Source organism: Hyla sarda, chromosome 8, assembly GCF_029499605.1.
Source record: "Hyla sarda isolate aHylSar1 chromosome 8, aHylSar1.hap1, whole genome shotgun sequence".
Lineage (NCBI taxonomy): Eukaryota > Metazoa > Chordata > Amphibia > Anura > Hylidae > Hyla > Hyla sarda.
The window spans coordinates 160428671-160447045 of NC_079196.1; the positions used below are offsets into that span (position 1 = coordinate 160428671).

Sequence of the window (18375 nt, forward strand, 5' to 3'; positions counted from 1 at the left end):
AAATGGGGGGGACATGTCACATTATGGAAGCCCCTATGGTGCCAGGAGAGCAAAAAAAAAACCCCACATGACATACCATTATGGAAACTAGACCCCTTGGGGAACGTAACAAGGAGTAAAGTCTGTGTCTGTGGGGGAACTGTACTGCACCTAATGGGGGGCGCTATAATGCAACTACTGTGGGGGAATTATACTGCACCTAATGTGGGGGAGTTATACTGCACCTAATGTGGAGAAACTATACTGCACCTAATGTGGGGGAATTAAACTGAGCCTAATGTGTGGAGCTATACTGCACCTAATGTGGGGAGCTATACTGTGCCTAATGTGGGGAGCTATACTCCACTTAATGTGGGGCAACTACACTGCACCTAATGTGGGGAGCTATACTGCACCTAATGTGGGGCAACTGTACTGCACCTAATGTGGGGCAACTATACTGCACCTAATGTGGGGGAACTGTACTGCACCTAATGTGGGGGAACTGTGCTGCACCTAATGTGGGGGAACTGTACTGCACCTAATGTGGGGGAACTGTACTGCACCTAATGTGGGGGAACTGTACTGCACCTAATGTGGGGGAACTGTACTGCACCTAATGTGGGGGAACTGTACTGCACCTAATGTGGAGGAACTGTACTGCACCTAATGTGGAGGAACTGTACTGCACCTAATGTGGGGGAACTATACTGCACCTTATGTGGGGGAACTATACTGCACCTAATGTGGGGGAACTATACTGCACCTAATGTGGGGGAACTATACTGCACCTAATGTGGGGGAACTATACTGCACACCTAATGTGGGGGAACTGTAATGCCAACCTAATGTGCGGGGACGTATACTGCCAACCTAATGTGCGGGGACGTATACTGCCAACCTAATGAGCAGGGACTTATACTGCCAACCTAATGTGCGGGGGAATTATACTGCCAACCTAATGTGGGGGGAACTATACTGCCAACCTAATGTGGGGGAACTGTCGGGGGGGAGGGGGCCCATCATAATGAAGTGCTCCGTCTTCCAGGCAGCCCTAATCTGGCCCTGGGTGCTGCGCGCTGTTAGCCCAGGATCCCTGCTATGAATAGCAGCCAGGACCGACCCGGTGTGATGCAGGGTCATGGCATGACCCCGTTTTAAACACCGGGACCAGGGGCAGGGCGCACAGGTATGCCCTGCGTCCTTAAGAGGTCAATTTGGGGACATTCAGGCTCATCCGACTGTAACCCGCCATCTTCTTAACAACAAGTTGTGAGGTAAACTTTTCCACACATGCTGCGATCTCGTCTGTGAAGAAATGTAAATAAAATAAAAAAACACTTCCTGCCCCACCCCATGCAATAAACTTTATTTAAAACATTACAGAAATGACACTGCGGAAAATCCACATGAGAAAACACACAAATAAAAGTTCAAGAACTTGGCCCATAGAAAAGAATAGGGAAAATCTGCAGTAAAAACGCAGGAAACACGCAGCAAAAATTTCAGAAAAAATGCAACCGCATTTGAAAATATGCAACAACAGACAAATCAGCTGCATATTTCACACCACAAAACACGCTGTGTGTGAACAGAAAAGTAAAAACACATTGGCCCTCATTTACTAAGAGTGGAGTGTCGGTTTGTGTTTTTGCAAGTCCTTTACTCCTTTTTTTTCTGATGCTATTTACTAATCTGTCGCCTAATTTCCCTTTCTTTCTGTCGCAGGGTTTTTTCTGTCCACAAAATGTATTCTGTGCGACAGAAAAAAGTCTCTGCAAATTCTGACTACATTAGTGCTTGTACTACTGCCCCCATCATGGAACAGGGTCTGTTCCATGTTGGGGGTAGTAGTAGAGGGGCTAAGGGATTGATCGCACCATGTCTCACTTCTGAGACCCGATCCGATCAGATGTTATTAAGCAGTGGAGCGGGCGGCATGTTCCGATCCCCTGCAATGTACTGTAAACTTTCATTTTTATATTCCCCACCAAGAACCCTGAATGGCCGGGACCGAGGAGCCAATCAGGGCTCCTGACAGGGTTTTAATATAGAATCGCTGTGGGGGGGGGGGGGTATATATCTGGCCCCTCCAGCGTTTCTATATGTCTTTCCCCCTGCTGCGCTATATCAAACTTAGTGCACGCTGCGCTTGAATAAATGTACTGCCCCCCAGCGCTATTATATATCTATACTGACCCCCGCTGCGCATATTTATATATATACTGACCCCCCCCCCAGGTGCGCATATTAATATTCATATTTTCTCCCTCCCCTGGCTGCCAATGAATGAAAACTCTATTAGCGGTGGAGCGGAAGGCTGCTGCCCGCTCACACTGCTAAGAGTTTGTCATTCATAGTGGGCAGCAGCTGCATATCATGCTGTTGGGGTCAGACATATGGATATATGTCTGACTCTCACATCATACATATACAAATGCCGACTTACCGGTCACCGCTGCTGCTCCTAATAGCTTAATAGCTAATAGCCTAAAAGCTAATAGCCGACGGCTGTCCAGGCATGCTGGGTGTTGTAGTTTTGCAACATCTGGAGGTCTGCAGGTTGTAGACCACTGTCCTATACTTTACATTGCACCCTCAACGTATGATGGTTTCAACAAACGATGGTCCATTTGGAACGGATTTCCATCGTATGTTGAGGGACCACTGTGTGTATATGTATAGAGATATATATATATATATATATATATATATATATATGTACATAAATATGACCTTGATTGTAGTAAAACCTCGGTTACTTTTCCCAGTTTTTCAGACCGCAGCTGCAGGGAGATTTCTTTCTCAGACGGCCACATGTGATACAATGATGTGTCTTAGAGGAATGAACGTTCTGGACAAACTTTTGCAAACTTACAGTTGAAATTCCATCCTGGAAGCACACAACCACCCTCTATCTGCTACATAGCACAGATTTTTAGCCTAAACTTTCAATATCTCTTTGTAGGTGGCAGCGCCGGAACAAAAACAAATACTTGAGCCTTCTGACTGGAGACTGGATATGTGTGTGTGTTTTTTCTCTCCATCTGTTTTGTTTTGCTAGGGTGGAGTTTTGCCTAAGTCAATTGGATACATAGTGATCCTACGTGTTGAAGGTTGATAGATCGGTCTGCGTGCATTTTTTGAATTTGAACTCTGCTGCAGGGTGGGAAAAAAGATCCTCTTGCTAGTTTTGTTTGTAGCTTGCTTTATATATATTTTTTCTCCACACCCATCTTACGTGTGATCTCATAATCCAGGCATAGGAGAGAAGGGGAGGGAACTGGCGTGGTGTGAGGGAGAGGTTCAAAACAAGTCCCAGATTCATACAAACTAGCAGCTGTACTCTACTTCTAGAATTGTCTGTTCTGCAAATTCTGCAAGGACCTATCCCCTCGCAGAAGAACTTCCAAAAAGTACAGGTGAGTGAAGCGTCATTTTATTGATTTTTTTAGCCATGATAGCAGCAATAAGCACCTGGGCTGTGAGCGGAGGCTGAGCAAACATCTGCTTGTTTGTTCCTGGTAGAATGTTTACTTAGAATGTTAGTAAATCAGTAGAACAAGGTTACCATGGAGACCTTTCTTATTCTTATACTGTGGTTTACGCGTTACGCTAAAGTGGTTTATTTTACTTTTGTAGGTATATAGTTGGCAGTAACTTAACAGATAATATTGTATTGTTGCAATGAATCTTTCTGCATACCATATCTAACTTTTTTTATAATGTACTCGTCAGCAGAAATATATTGTTCTCCGTCACTATCTTCCCTATGATAAAAATGCAAGAAGGGACTTGTAAAGTCAGCACATGCCTAGCTCCAAGGGTCTTCCTTTGTTGTTTTTCTTCTGGTTTACTTGTAGAGAACACTTTAGTAGCTAGAAGTCGTTGAAGTGCACAGGATGATCTATCTCCTGTGATGCCTCAGGGGATAAGGGAGGGGTGTATGCCTAATAAGGAATGTGCCCCAGGATGGATTTGTTCATTGCAATTGAAACCATAAGTCAAACCGGTGATACGTTGTGAAAAAAAACTAGATGTTGTGTTCAAACAGATCTATAGTACAGTGGTCCCTCAACATACGATGGTAATCCGTGCCAAACGGACCATCGTTTGTTGAAACCATCGTATGTTGAGGGAACCGTGCAATGTAAAGTATAGGAAAGTGGTCTGCAACCTGCGGACCTCCAGATGTTGCAAAACTACAACACCCAGCATGCCCGGACAGCCAACGGCTGTCCGGGCAATGCTGGGAGTTGTAGTTTTGCAACATCTGGAGGTCCGCAGGTTAAAAACCACTGGTATTGGAGGTTATACTCACCTGTCCCCGCCGCTCCGGACTGTCACCACTGACCTGGATGTCGCCCTCCATCACTGTCACCGCGTCCCCGATGCTCCGGCAAGGCCTCTGCTTCCCCAGCATCCGCGCTCTCCGTCGCCGCCATCACGTCGCTACGCACGCCACTCCTATTGGATGATGGGACGGCGTGTGCAGCGACGTGATGATGTCGATGGAGAGCGCCGACGATGCAGGGGATCCTGAAGAGGACGCGCCAGAGCCCCGAGGACAGGTAAGTGATCGTCAGCGGACCACACGGGGCACCGTAAACGGCTGTACGGTGGCAGCTGAAGCAGTCTGCACTGCCGAATAGCCGTTTATGCGATGGCCCCGACATTCAAAAGCATCGTATGTTGATGCTGCCTTCAACATGCGATGGTCTCTGAGAGGCCATTGTATGTTGAAATGATCGTATGTCAGGGCCATCGTAGGTCGGGGGGTCACTGTATTATATTTGCTATAGATTTCATATCTAACACTTGACTCATGTCTACAGTTTATGTTTTTTAAACCCATCCTAGACTCCCACCATCTCCGTCACATAGGTGTGGCTGTCCTTTTCTCTTGTTCTCTCTTATTTTTTTTATTAATTGATGAAAATGTTCCACCTAGTGGTGTAAAATTTTACTCATTGGTTACCAAACAGCAGCTTTTGGAAATGACAGGCAATATATAAATATAGGAATTCATTCACCTATCTGCAGGGATACAGGAGTGATATTTTAGTGTTATTTTAATATTATCTGAAACTTTTAATCCATTTCATGTTATTGTTCACTCTATACCAGTGATCCATGAGACAGTAGCAGCTCGAACAGTCAATATAAGAGCAGGGGTAGCAAATTCAATCTGCTCATAGATGCTTGCTATCGGTAGAGGGTTTGAGCAGCACACATTTTTTTTTACAATAGGAGTCAATGGCAAATGTTTGCAGCTCTATAGGTATATAGGTACGTAGAACAATTCAAACCTGTATGGCGAATGTATGCCCCAAACGTGATGTAAATAGAGTCTCCTGCTATTAAAGGGGTACTCCTGCGCTTAGACATCTTATCCCCTATCCAAAGGATAGGGGATAAGATGCCTGATCGCGGGGGTCTTGCCGCTGGGGACCCCCGTGATTTTGCACGCAGCACCCCAGTTAAAATCAGTCCACGGAGCATGGAACATGCTCCAGGGACTGATTTTAACAGGGGTGCTGCGTGCAAGATCACGGGGGTCCCGCCGCTGGATCCTTTGGATAGGGGATAAGAAGTCTAAGCTCCGGAGTACCCCTTTGCTTCACTGCAAAGTTTCCATTAAACAATAGTGGTGCACTGGTGGACATTTATGATTGAAAACTGTCACATAAACGTTAGAGTCAGGAGGAACCTTTTAAGAATTCCTTTTCTCTGAAAAGTTGCATGCAGGCTTTGCACATTAGTAACCTGACTCCTGGGATTTGCTGGGCTAAAGAATTGTTGTTTCAGCAAAAAACACTGAAAGGATCATTGATGATGTGAGGTACATCTCCACGACCTGACACCTTGTGCAGTGTTTTGCAGTTGGAAGTGGCTTCATCAGTGTTCTGTGTGATAAACATATCTAAACAAAAAGATCTTTTACCAGTGTCTTGGGTAATAAATACATTAACCAGTTCTTTCATCCAGATCAACAAGGTAAAAGGGGTAGTCCAGTGCTGAAGAACAAATCCTCTATCCTAAGGATAGGGAATAAGTTTCAGATCACGGGGGGACCAACCGCTGGGGCCCCCTGCGATCTCCTGTACGTGGCCCCGGCTCGCTGGCCAGATAGTGGGTGTCGACCACCGTACGAAGCGTCGGCTGACACGCCCCCTCAACATATCACTATGGCAGAGCCGAAGATTGCCAAAGGCAGCGCTCCGGCTCTGCCATAGAGTTGTATTGAGGGGGCATGTCAGCTGCCGCTTCATGCGGTGGTCAACACGCCCCCCTCCCGTGAGCTGCCGGGGCCCCGTACAGGAGATCGCGGGGGGCCCCAGCGGTCGGTCCCCCCCGCGATCTGAAACTTATCCCCAATCCTTAGGATAGGGGATATGTTTTTCAGCACTGGATATCTCCTTTAATGGAAGTCAGATACTTCCTGATACTCTGGTTGTGTTAGGTAGGTTTTTGCTAGGTTTCCCTGTACAGACAAGTTTAGAAATACTTGGAGGTGGCTGAGAACTTTGCCATTTACCATTCTTTCCTGTATATGCATTTGCATGAATGGCATCTGCTTGACGAGACACATCATGTTCTAAGCTCACTGATGCCTTGTTGAATGGTGTTGTGAACAGAAGTTGTTTGTTAGGGATTTTGACTAAAATATAGCTGTATTGTTGTAATTTGTGATAGTGGAATTAGACTGTTCTTCTCTTTCCCTATATGAAGTGTGAGATATCCCAGGGGAATTTATTCCGGGGTTGTCCCAACTTCGTACAGGATACGTTTTTCATGCAGGAGTAACCACACCACAGCAGCCTTTTGAAGCTCCTCGCCAGGTTTATTAGGTTACAGGTATAACCAAACCAAATACAGCCAAACAAATCCCTTGGCACTAGGGCCACTAACTATACTTTATAGCTTGCCCTTTCTATACCACCAATGGGTTTATCCCAACTAGTGTAAAACACATGTACTCTGCAACCTTTTAAGACACAGTTCACACTTAGCTTATCTTGTGTTTCTCAGCCAGCTCATCTGACAGTCCCTCTCCTGGAGAACAAGCATTCCTCTTGTTTACATCCACACTGGTGCCACTTTGTGTGTCCACCACAGCCATTTGCTGTGTGCCCGCCTGGCAAAGGGACAAGGTGTCTCCCCCCTTGTATCAATCTTCGGTCTAGGGAAGAGCCCAGACCCCACTGTCTGACTTCCTTATAAGACACTTCCCCTCTCTCCTGGGCATCATTAATCAGGCCCCAGGTGGAGGTTTCTCCCAGATCAGGTAGGGAAATACACCCATTAAGTGCCTGACTATCACATTAGGTACATTGACTAATTCCAAACAATGCACCAACAGTATGGTGCTTATATCCTGCCCCATTGCTACCATATTCTAGGCATCTCTGGGAACTTCAGTTTACTACACAGTACAAAAATATTGCAGTATAACTTATTTCCTGTATTATTTATCTTAGCTTTTATGGGTGACTGTATTGCAGGCCTATAGTGAGAATGAAAGCCGTACTGAGGTGGGGCTAGATTTGCATGAATAAATTCTCTATACAGAGCTGAATCATATTTTAGTACTGTATGAATAGATAAGAGAGTTAATAAGGCACTAGTTACAACACATCAAAACCTGATATGCTTGTCTTTATGAATGCATTTTCTCATGTGAAATCTCTGTCTCTAAATCCATATATAATGGAATATACACTATGATTACTAAAAATGCTTGGATTCAGAATTAAAGTTAAAGGGGTACACCGGTTGAAAATTATTATTATTTTTTTTTTTTGTTTAAATCAACTGGTGTCAGAAAGTTAAACAGATTTGTAAATTACTTCTAATAAAAAATCTTAATCCTTCCAGTACTTATCAGCTGCTGTATACTACAATGGAAGTTATATAGTTATTTTCTGTCTGACCACAATGCTCTCTGCTGACACCTCTGTCCATGTCAGGAATTGCCCAAAGCAGGAGGGGTTTGGTATAGGGATTTGTTCCTGACATGGACAGTTTCTGACATAGACAGAGGTGTCAGCAGAGAGCACTGTGGTCAGACTGAAAAGAACTACACAACTTTTTCTGTAGCATACAGCAGCTGATAAGTACTGGAAGGATTAAGATTTTTTAATAGAAGTCATTTACAAATCTGTTTAACCTTTTGGTACAAGTTGGTTAAAACATTTGTTTTCCACCGGAATACCCCTTTAAGTGACTGTTCTTACCCTTGTGCTGGTGCCATAAAACAGGCGAGTTTTCTACCCAATAGAGGAAGGCAGCTACTTCTCTGACTAGTGAAAAATTATCAATTTCCCAGTCTTTTTTTGGAATTGATATAGTTCCAGTATACACTGTCTACAACAATTCTTTCTACCAACTAGATGATAATAACATAGCAATACGAAAATTGCAAGAATTCTATTACAAGAGGATGACACTCCTAGTAACAGGTGCTCAAGAAGGATCCCAACCTGCAACCACATAGAAAAGTACTGTTATCACTTAATCCAATAATCCAGTTTAGATGTTTCAGCCTGAAAGTCAGAGCCTTATCAAACATCAGCTTGCAGGATTTGAAAGCTATAGTAGCTATCGTCTAATGGATTAGAGGCGGCGTACAGCGCTGCAGAATGGCAACCTCATGGCAATGTGCATTCTAAGCTGACTTCTACAACTGTGGCTCTTTTTCAAAAGTCAAAGTTCATGGAAATGTTGGAATGGAAAGTACACTGCCTGTTGAGCCACCAGGTATTAGTGGAAATTACATACTGGGTGGCTCTTAATTGATCTATTATTAGTTCTTATGGTAACTAGGAAAAAGGATCAATAATTGCTTATGGCTTTTACAGAGCCGCCTAATACTTTAATCAGATGAACTCCAATTTTGCTAGGATTTGCACAAATTCTTTAAACCAGGTTTGAAGATATTTTTAGTATTACTTGTCTATCTAGATAATTCTCTGAGAGATCTGCTTTAGGGCTCATGTATACACCCTGTTCCAAACTATTAGGCAAATTATATTTGCCTAAATAATTATAATCATTTACCTAAATAATTGATGTAAATAACAGTCAGCATAATTCTCCTGTTATCAACTATTAAGAGTACAATTCAAATTTTATTGAACAAACCTCCTAATGATGATAGTATTTTTTTTTAAACATAAAAAACTTACAATGCACAGTTCCAAATTATTACGCACAGTAGGTTTCAAAACACTTTATAGGTTGTAAAGAACTGAAAGTTGTCATTTGTTGTGTTTGCAGCATATTTACTGAAATCAAAAGCCATTTCAATCAAACTTTTAACAACATTTTAACTTTTTAAACATTTTCACAGGTCACATTATATTTTAACATAGGACCCCTTATTTGATAGCAGCTTGCATCCATTGAACTTGTTGAATTTGTTTGCAATATGTCAGAATAGCCTCCCAGAGCTGCTGTTTGGATGTAAACTGCCTCCCACTCTCATAGATCTTTTGCTGCAGGATGCTCCAAAGGTTGTCTATAGGATTAAGGTCAGGGGAGGAAAGCATAGTTCTTCCTTTTGTACCAGGGAAAAAAGTGGTCAGTCAGAAACTCCCCATACTTTGCAGGGGTTACACTTTTGGGAACGCTAAAGGGGCCGACCATCTCTCTTCCGATGATTCTGGCCCAAAACATGACTCCAGCACCGCCTTGCTGACATCACAGCCTTGTCGGAACAGGGTGGCCGTCCACCAACAATCCACTACTCCATCCATCTGGACCATCCAGGGTTGCATGGCACTCATCAGTGAACAGGACTGTTTTTTACTACCCAATACAGCTGTTTCTGCTTGTGAGCATTGGTTAGTGGTGGCTGAATAGAAGGTTTATGCTCAGTTGCAAGACTCTGGAGGACTCTACACCTTGATTTCCGGGGGACTCCAGAGGCACCAGCAGCTTCAAATATCTATTTGCTGCTATGTAATGGTATTTTAGCAGCTGCTATCTTGATCCGATGCATGGATCTGGCAGAAATATTCCTCAATGTGCCTTTCTGTGCACAAACCCATCTGTGCTCTGAATCAGCCACAAATCTCTTAATAGTGCGATAATCACACTTACGTTTTTGTGAAATATCTAATATTTTCATACCTCGTCCAAGGCATTGAACTATTTCACTCTTTTCGGCAACAGAGAGATCCTTTTTCTTCCCCATATTGCTTGAAAATGGTGCTCTGCTTAATAATGTGGAACACTCACCTTTAGTAGATTTTCCTTAAATTGGCCTCACCTGGCAATATAATTATCACAATATAATTATTTCAGTGGTCAAAAGAGCCCTGAGACACAATGCCATCCATGAGTTAAACTGAAAAACTAAATATTTAACCTTTGTGACACTTAAGTATAATTTACATAATAATTTGGAACAGAGTGTACAAGTATATTACAGCTCTGTACAAGTTCCGAATTCTACAGAGCCACATAATGCCACCCATAGAAGTCTGCCTGACAATACTATACCTTCATATTCCTCAGAATTCATACGGAATTATGTTAACGCCTTATATTACATAGGTATTCTCTCTAACATGCATGACTCCTAGGTAAGTTATTTCAATAACAAAACAGCATACTGAAGGACCATATAGTGACAGAGCATTCCTAAGGTTCTGTATACGCATTGTTTTTACAGATATAATATGTACACCATCATAGACTGTACATACTACAGTAGACAATCTGTTTGGAGCTTCTGTCACATATTCCATCACATTTAACTGAAAAAAATGCATTATCAGTCACAGGGGTTTGTCATGCGATGGATCGGTCACAATGTTAATTCCCTTTTTCTGCTACCATAAGGGAAACAATAAAGAGATTCACAACATTAATGTAAAAACAGCTTTAGACTGGTTTATATGGCATCACTAATTGGTTCAAGTTGAAATCTTATACATAATAGACTGCACAATGTCTAATGTAACTGACTTTTTTTTAAAGAAATATATAGAAATCCCATAGATCCCATACATTTATGGCTTCACAGATGAAGGATAGGGGATAAGATGTAAAAAGCCAGAATACCCCTTTAACACAACACATGCCTTCAATAATGTCATGGTAAAGTCTATTGCATCATGGAGTTTAACGTGTGAAAGTTACATTATAGAGCTTGTCCGACTTACCTAAGAAATAAAGAAAGATATAATAAATAATTAAAATAAAATAAACTATACTCTCTCTCTACACACACACACCCACGCCCCCAATGCAGCCAATCATCAGCAGCATATGGCACATGACTACCGAAGCCATTGATTGGCTGCAGCGGTGATATGGGTATACAGTCTTGTTCTTGTTGTGGTCCTGTAAGATAGTAGCGAGAGATGAAGTGGTGGTGCTTGACATGATCAGGACTGAAGGAGTGAATATAGCTTCTTTTTCTACTTGTTGTTCACGTACAATTGACTGGATCAAAGTGGGACAAAATCCATGAATATTTGTTATAATGACTATGATATAGCTTGTGCGTTTTCTACATCAGTGCTTTATACTGGAACTAGTAGTAGTGAGTAGTAGTAGTGAGTCACAGCAGCTTAAGAAGTTATGAATGAACAGTCATGAGCTCCAGTGATTTGCTTAGATTTCCCCCTTGGCTTAGGAATGAATGTGGGTTTATCCTTAGAGGATAGTGGAATTTTATCGCAATTCCTTTTGGCAACTGTTCAAGTATGAGTGATGATTCCCAGGCTCATTCATCACTACAGTTCCCCTTGCGCTCAGATTTCCTAAACCATGTGGAGGTACCTTGTAAAACCATAGAAAGATGATATTGAGGTTTCCATTTTCATATTATTTCTGCTTTGTTTCATCCCTGTTAACTTACTTAATAAGATTCAGTTCATTGATTTTGTTTTTGTTTAGTGCAAGGTCTAAGGAGGCAGCGTGGGAAACAGGGATTCTTTCAGGCTATGGTCACACATCAGAATTTCTGCATGGAATTCTGCATGAAAATTCTTCATGAATTTATAGCCAATACACTTCAATGGGATTCCGCTCTCCCATTCACACAGAATTTCCACTGCAGGAATTCAATTGAAGTAAATGGGCTAAATATTTATACAGAATTTTCATAAAAAATTCCGTGCAGAAAGTCTGCCGTGAGTCCACCCTTGTCTCTACACAAGGATAATGGGGGGGGGGGGGATTTATCAAAACCTGTCCAGAGGAAAAGTTGCCAAGTTGGCCATAGCAACCAATCAGATCGCTTCTTTCATTTTTAACAAGGCCTCTGCAAAATAAAAGAAGCAATCTGATTGGTTGCTATGGGCAACTGGGTGACTTTTCCTTTGCACACGTTTTGATAAATCTCCCCCAACATTTGTGTTCATTCCACTTGACTGACTTTGTTGATTTGTTACAGAGAAAGAGTCCATTTATTGTAGAAAATGACTGCCATGTACATTTTTTTTTTTGTGGTGGTTCCATTTGATGGCTCTTTACATGAGAAAAGAAACTGTAGGAATACATTGCAAGAACATTGTCCAGGAATACTTGATCTGAAAATGTTCAGATGTGTCAATATAAAGCAATTAAAGAAACAATAGTACATCACTGCTGTAAATATGGGTGTTCACTGGAAGGATTCTTCAATCCAACATATGCTCAAAGTAATCCACAACAAACCGAGGAATAAGATATATATATATATATATATATATATATATATATACATATATTTATATATATATATATATATATACTGATCATTCACCTTGTAATTCTCTTTAAGATTGTGAATTAATTGAATATTATGAACATCGGTCAAGTGCCTTATATTCTTTGTATATAGGAACATGTCCAAAGTTTTGATCGGTTGGGGCCTCAGACCCCCACTGATCAGGAGAACAAGTGGGGACAAGAGAACGAGAACACACTTTTATTCCCGGTTCTCAGCTATCTTTGTCTCTCTGCCCTCGTCCCAGTGTGGGCAGCATACCATAGCTTGTAGGTTACTTTTAAAGGCTATGGACATCTTTGATAAGCAGCTTTTATTTTTGTATTATTACAAATTATTATGGTAGAAAAATGTTTTCTCTAAATATGCATAGTTTGTGTTTTACAGTTTCTGTTATCATTAATGTCCACCAGAGAAGCAATTTTCTGACAGACTTCTTTTCAGATATTCTGTTCTCTTCTGAGCATATGTCTTAGGCTTCTTTCACACTAAGTCATGTTCCTGCATTTTGACTGCCATTTTTCTGCTGAAAGAGGTCATGAAAAATAGACCAAATAACTGAACATAACACATGCGCAGTACAAATAACTGATCATAATGGACATTAAAATAACGGGCACTAACGGATGTCAATTGTGAACATCCATCACCCTTAGACTTCATGTTAAAAATGTTAAGTCCATTATTCCACCGTTATTTTTGACAGGACAAAAATTAGTGCATGCACCGTCTTTTGTGCTGAAGGATGGTCAAAACATTCCATTGGCATGAATGGGATATTTTGACAGCCGTTTTAGGGACTTTCAGATGGGACTTCATGATGTCATGATGGGAGTTTTTACAGGTGACCAACGGTTGTATGAAAGGGGCCTAAGCTGATTCATGACCAGTCAAAGGTCATCAGTAAAAAAGGCTGATAGAAATCAGGGTCTTGTTTTTCTGATGGATTTTACCATTAAAGGAGTAGTCCAGCATGCACTTTTCTTATTTTATCCCATTCGGGCTGTAAAATAAAAGAAAACAAACTTTCTCTTCCTGCCAACGAGCCCCCGGAGCTCCGGTACACTCCGGTACAGGTGTTCGGTTCCCGGGCTGTATTCTTCTTACTTCCTGTTAGCCCGGCACGTCACACGGAGCTTCAGCCTATCACCAGCCGAGGTGGGACATCGCTGCGGCCGGTGATAGGCTGAAGCTCTGTGTGACGTACCGGGCTAACAGGAAGTAAGAAGAATACAGCCCGGGAACCGAACACCTGTACCGGAGTGTACCGGAGCTCCGGGGGCTCGTTGGCAGGTAAGAGAAAGTTTGTTTCTTTTATTTTGCGGCCCGGACGGGATAAAATGAGAAAAGTGCGCGCCAGACTACTTCTTTAAAAGATGTCCCAATACACTTGAGTTAACAAAATAGATATAAGGAGCACTTAAACCCCATTTAATGTTATACCTTTGAACAGCAACATATACCAAACTTATTCCTTGGTGACTGTGCTAGTGGCTGGATGGTCAGTCTACCTCTGTTGCACAACATAACTTATCTTTATATTAGTTTTCCTGCTTTTTGAGATTTTCATTACCCTCAAACCTTGTGGGCAAATTTGCTGGTAAAAGAAACAATGTGTATGGTTGGTTAAGGTATGGTTGATAAACAGTCAAAAAGAAGGTTTGGTATAGAAATGTGGTAATTACATCGATGATCTTGCTGTCACATAAATTTCCAAAACTCTTGGTCAGAATAGAGAGAGTCAGCTTGAGCTTCCTCGGTAATATATTTGTACTGTAATAGAGTTTAGGATTGTTATTCTGGTGTCACATGATAAAATGTTTATACAAGTACAGCTAAGTAATGGGAAGGTAATGACAGCTACAGTTGTTCTTGGAGCTGGTTGTTAGAGTTTTCATTATGGCTTTGTATTTTGATTTACAGCTTCTTATAACTGTAATGCTTTCCGCATATTGTTCTGATTGGTTTGTTCACTTTCACTCCACAGGAAGGAAATATGACGAACACTTGTTGTCGATAGATTTGTTTAGGATAAATGAAATTGGCTACATCCTGTTTTTTTAAACTTGGAAGAAAATATTAGAGCTCTGCTTATATCCATCTTGAAGGGTCATTGTACATAATAGACTTCACCTGTAAAAATAATGTGTCGCTTGAGAATGATGGCAGCTGTGAGTGTTAGAGCAGGCGGGGAATTGAAAATATAATTGCTGCATCTATTATGCTCTCCAATGGGTTATGAAATGGATACTGGTGTTTAGAAGACATGTAAGGCCCAGAACGTTACAATGATGATAATATTTATGGATTCTTGCACTACAATTTAGATTTTTGAAGTTTAAGGTCAGATTTGCTCAACAATTTGCAAATGTTTATGGCATTTTCTTCTAGTTTGTCATTCATTAACCTCAATGGCAAAAGATAAAAGGGATCATGAGGAAACTGATTTAGACTGCCAGTCTTTTTCTATGGCTCTGCAGTGATCATGTATTGTTCCTAGTGCAGCATCCAATCGCTGGCTGTAGAAGTGATATCAGAAAAGTCCTTGTTGTGTCCAGTGATTGGCTGCTGTGGTCACATGGAGGGACATCACGTCATCCATGCAGCTGTGTAAGTAATAACTATCTAAGGAGCAGTGGAGGATTTTTTAAGATGACTTTATCATATTTTTGTTGTTTGTTTTTATGCATATACATTTCTTCAGGACTTTTCACAAGCCTGGAAAACCCATTTAAGGGTTTACTGTCAGCTTTTTGTTTTCTTAGCCTCACTATGATGGCACTAAAACATCTGTTCTGAGTTTTTCCAATGATGCTAGCTTATTAAAACAAGATGAAGAAGACTTTAACATTACTTATTTACCATATGCTATTTGTATAAACATAGGATAGGCTTTTTTACATCTGTGGTAATGTTGTGATCCTGGATTTTAGGAATAATTGGTGCAAGAACAATGCAACCTGTAGCACTATTATCTCTGAACCTCAGTGAAGGGGTTTTCAAGCAGCACAAATTTTTCTTAGTATGGGGTCAGGCTTGCATGAAAGGAAAAATGTATACTCACCTGCACTGATCCCCTACTGCATCCTTCCCAATGGTGCCCGAACCTCACTAAACAAGGCTTTCTGCTTTTATTTAGACACAAAGGAGTAGCCTGCTCAGCCAATTTCTGGCCATAGCAGAAACCCACCTGAGCCAGTGATTGGCTATGCTGACGTTTACTGCAAATTGACTGTTGAAATAGTAAAGTGTATTATCGTTCATCAGCTGCACATCACCCTGTGAACAGAATGATAGATGCAGAGGGCCACACAAACATTGATCATTCATTCATACCAATCTATGATCTTGTTTATACTGCACTTTAGCCTGTGTAATAGGGCCCTTAGACTAGTAACCGGTTTTGTAAGTAATTTATGAATTACAATTTGTATGTTCATATAGGCCGGCATGAGGATTTAAAGGGGTATTCCAGGCAAAAACTTTTTTTTATATATCAACTGGCTCCGGAAAGTTAAACAGATTTGTAAATTACGTCTATTAAATAATCTTAATCCTTCCAATAGTTATTAGCTTCTGAAGTTGAGTTGCTGTTTTCTGTCTAACTGCTTTCTGATGACTCACGTCCCAGGAGCTGTGCAGCTCCTATGGGGATATTTTCCCATCATGCACAGCTCCCGTGACGTGACATCATCATTGAGCAGTTAGACAGAAAACTTCAGAAGCTAATAACTATTGGAAGGATTAAGATTTTTTAATAGAAGTAATTTACAAATCTGTTTAACTTTCCGGAGCCAGTTGATATATAAGAAAAAGTTTTTGCCTGGAATACCCCTTTAACTACAGATTATTTGTACAATTAATCCAATTATTTATGGTAAAAATTATTACATAAAAAAAAAAAAAAACTGAAAACAAACCAGATACTTTTTTGCCTATATCATGCACACTTACCTCCACCATCCCTACAGGGCCATCTGTTTTATTCCAGTAGAGCTGCATCCCTGCATTTAATCACTGTAACTAGGTCATGTGATTATCAACTTGACTCACAGAAATCACAGTGTCAAAGGAAGTGGACTGTCCGGGGTCTGCTCATTTCTTATGAACTACAAAAAGACATGATCACCTACCAAGTCATTCTTAGCAACTCACAGACACCTGCGGCTATCTCTAAGGGATCAGGAAATACTGGAGGTATACACCCTTCCCTGAGGCTGGGTTTACACTTTTCATTTTTGCTGCTTTTTTCTGTAATTTTACTGTGATTTGAAAAAAATTGCAGCAAGAAAAAAAACATTCAAAGAATTTTGCACCACTTCTTTTGCTTTAGCTGCACCACATTTGCTTAAAATGTGGCGCACACTATTAGCGCCACATATTCAGATATTTAGCACCTGATTTAGCACCCTGTTTGCATTTTTTTTTTTAAAGGGGTGTGGTTAGGGAGTAGTTATGATTTATGTTTTCAAAGGTTAAGCACCAATTTCTGGTGCACAAAGTGTCTCAGCTAATCCCAAGTATACTTGGTGTTAAATGATTTGCTTTTTGTGCTATTTGCCCCAAATTTTCAAAAGCCCAAACACTCTTCTGATAATGAGGAGCAATTAACACTATTTGCTGTGCAAAATAAAGAGCCCTAATAACACAAGTCTTTGAATATTCCCCCCAATGTCCCTGATTTCCTATTGCACCACAAATTGTGTCTGCGCTAGAATTTGCGCCAAAAATTAAAAAAACAAAACAATCAACTCTTCTTTTTTCTCAGAATACCTGAAAAAGGGACATGGCCACTGGGGGAAAGGGGGCGTGGCCACCTTAAAGGGGTGTGTTCCCAACATGTTCAAACAATCCAAACATATTTACATATTTATAAACATATAACATAGAAAATGAGGTGGATTTGAGGTCTGGAAAATCCCACAGCTCAAAGTAGTTGTAAAAAAAGCAAAACATAGGGAAAAGTGCAAAACGTCAGTAAATACCATGAAAAATTACCTGTCAGGAAACAAGACCCACAAAGAAAACTACACTCCACTCAAAAATCAGGGCCTATGTGTACAGCTCAACACCTCACAGCCTGAACACCTCAATTGTGATAATAGGTCAAATCACTTTTAGCTCATTGCAATATTTCTTAAAGGAAAATTGCATACAATGTATACTGACACTGACCCACTTATGAATCTCACCTGGCCGGACTCCAGCAGCCAGCCTGATTAGGTTAATCTACTTAGCTGACCTGCAGTGATGAGACTTCACCCTCACTCTGCAAAGCCAGGGTTTATGTTATGCTTCTGTCAATCATATTCAATTAACTACCATACTTTATTCGTTCAAGGACATAAATATTCCAACATGATATATAGCACCAACAGTCTCATTAATTTTCCAACAGATTTTACATGTTATTTCCCTGTCATCCTAATTGCAGTCGCAGAGGTGTGGTAAAGACAGGTTTTGCATAATATGAAAGACATTTTTTGTATTTCATTTCATAAAGTTCTTTAAAAATCTGGGTGTGTCTGTTTTACACTATCCCCAGTGGCCCACTGACCACAAGGCTCGTTTTGTTTCTCGTGATTCAATGTAGCACAGCTGGAATCTGTATAAATGAACAGAGATGTCTGTTAAACACATGAACTTAATCTGTTTCTCAGATGTCTGGAGTT

The 18375-nt window shown here is 41.0% G+C and overlaps 1 protein-coding gene across 2 annotated transcripts in view; it reads left to right on the forward strand.

Moving 5' to 3' along the window:
• The window catches only part of EMP2 (epithelial membrane protein 2), an 87943-nt gene that overhangs the window by 17084 nt on the left and 52484 nt on the right, over positions 1 to 18375 (forward strand). The window contains exon 1 of one of the 2 annotated variants that reach the window (XM_056533935.1): positions 3231 to 3401. The exons of the other annotated variant lie outside the window; for it this stretch is intronic. The gene's annotated coding sequence lies outside the window, so the exon portion shown is untranslated. Of the gene's footprint in view, positions 1 to 3230; positions 3402 to 18375 lie in introns of those variants that run through there. 2 annotated transcript variants of the gene reach the window in all.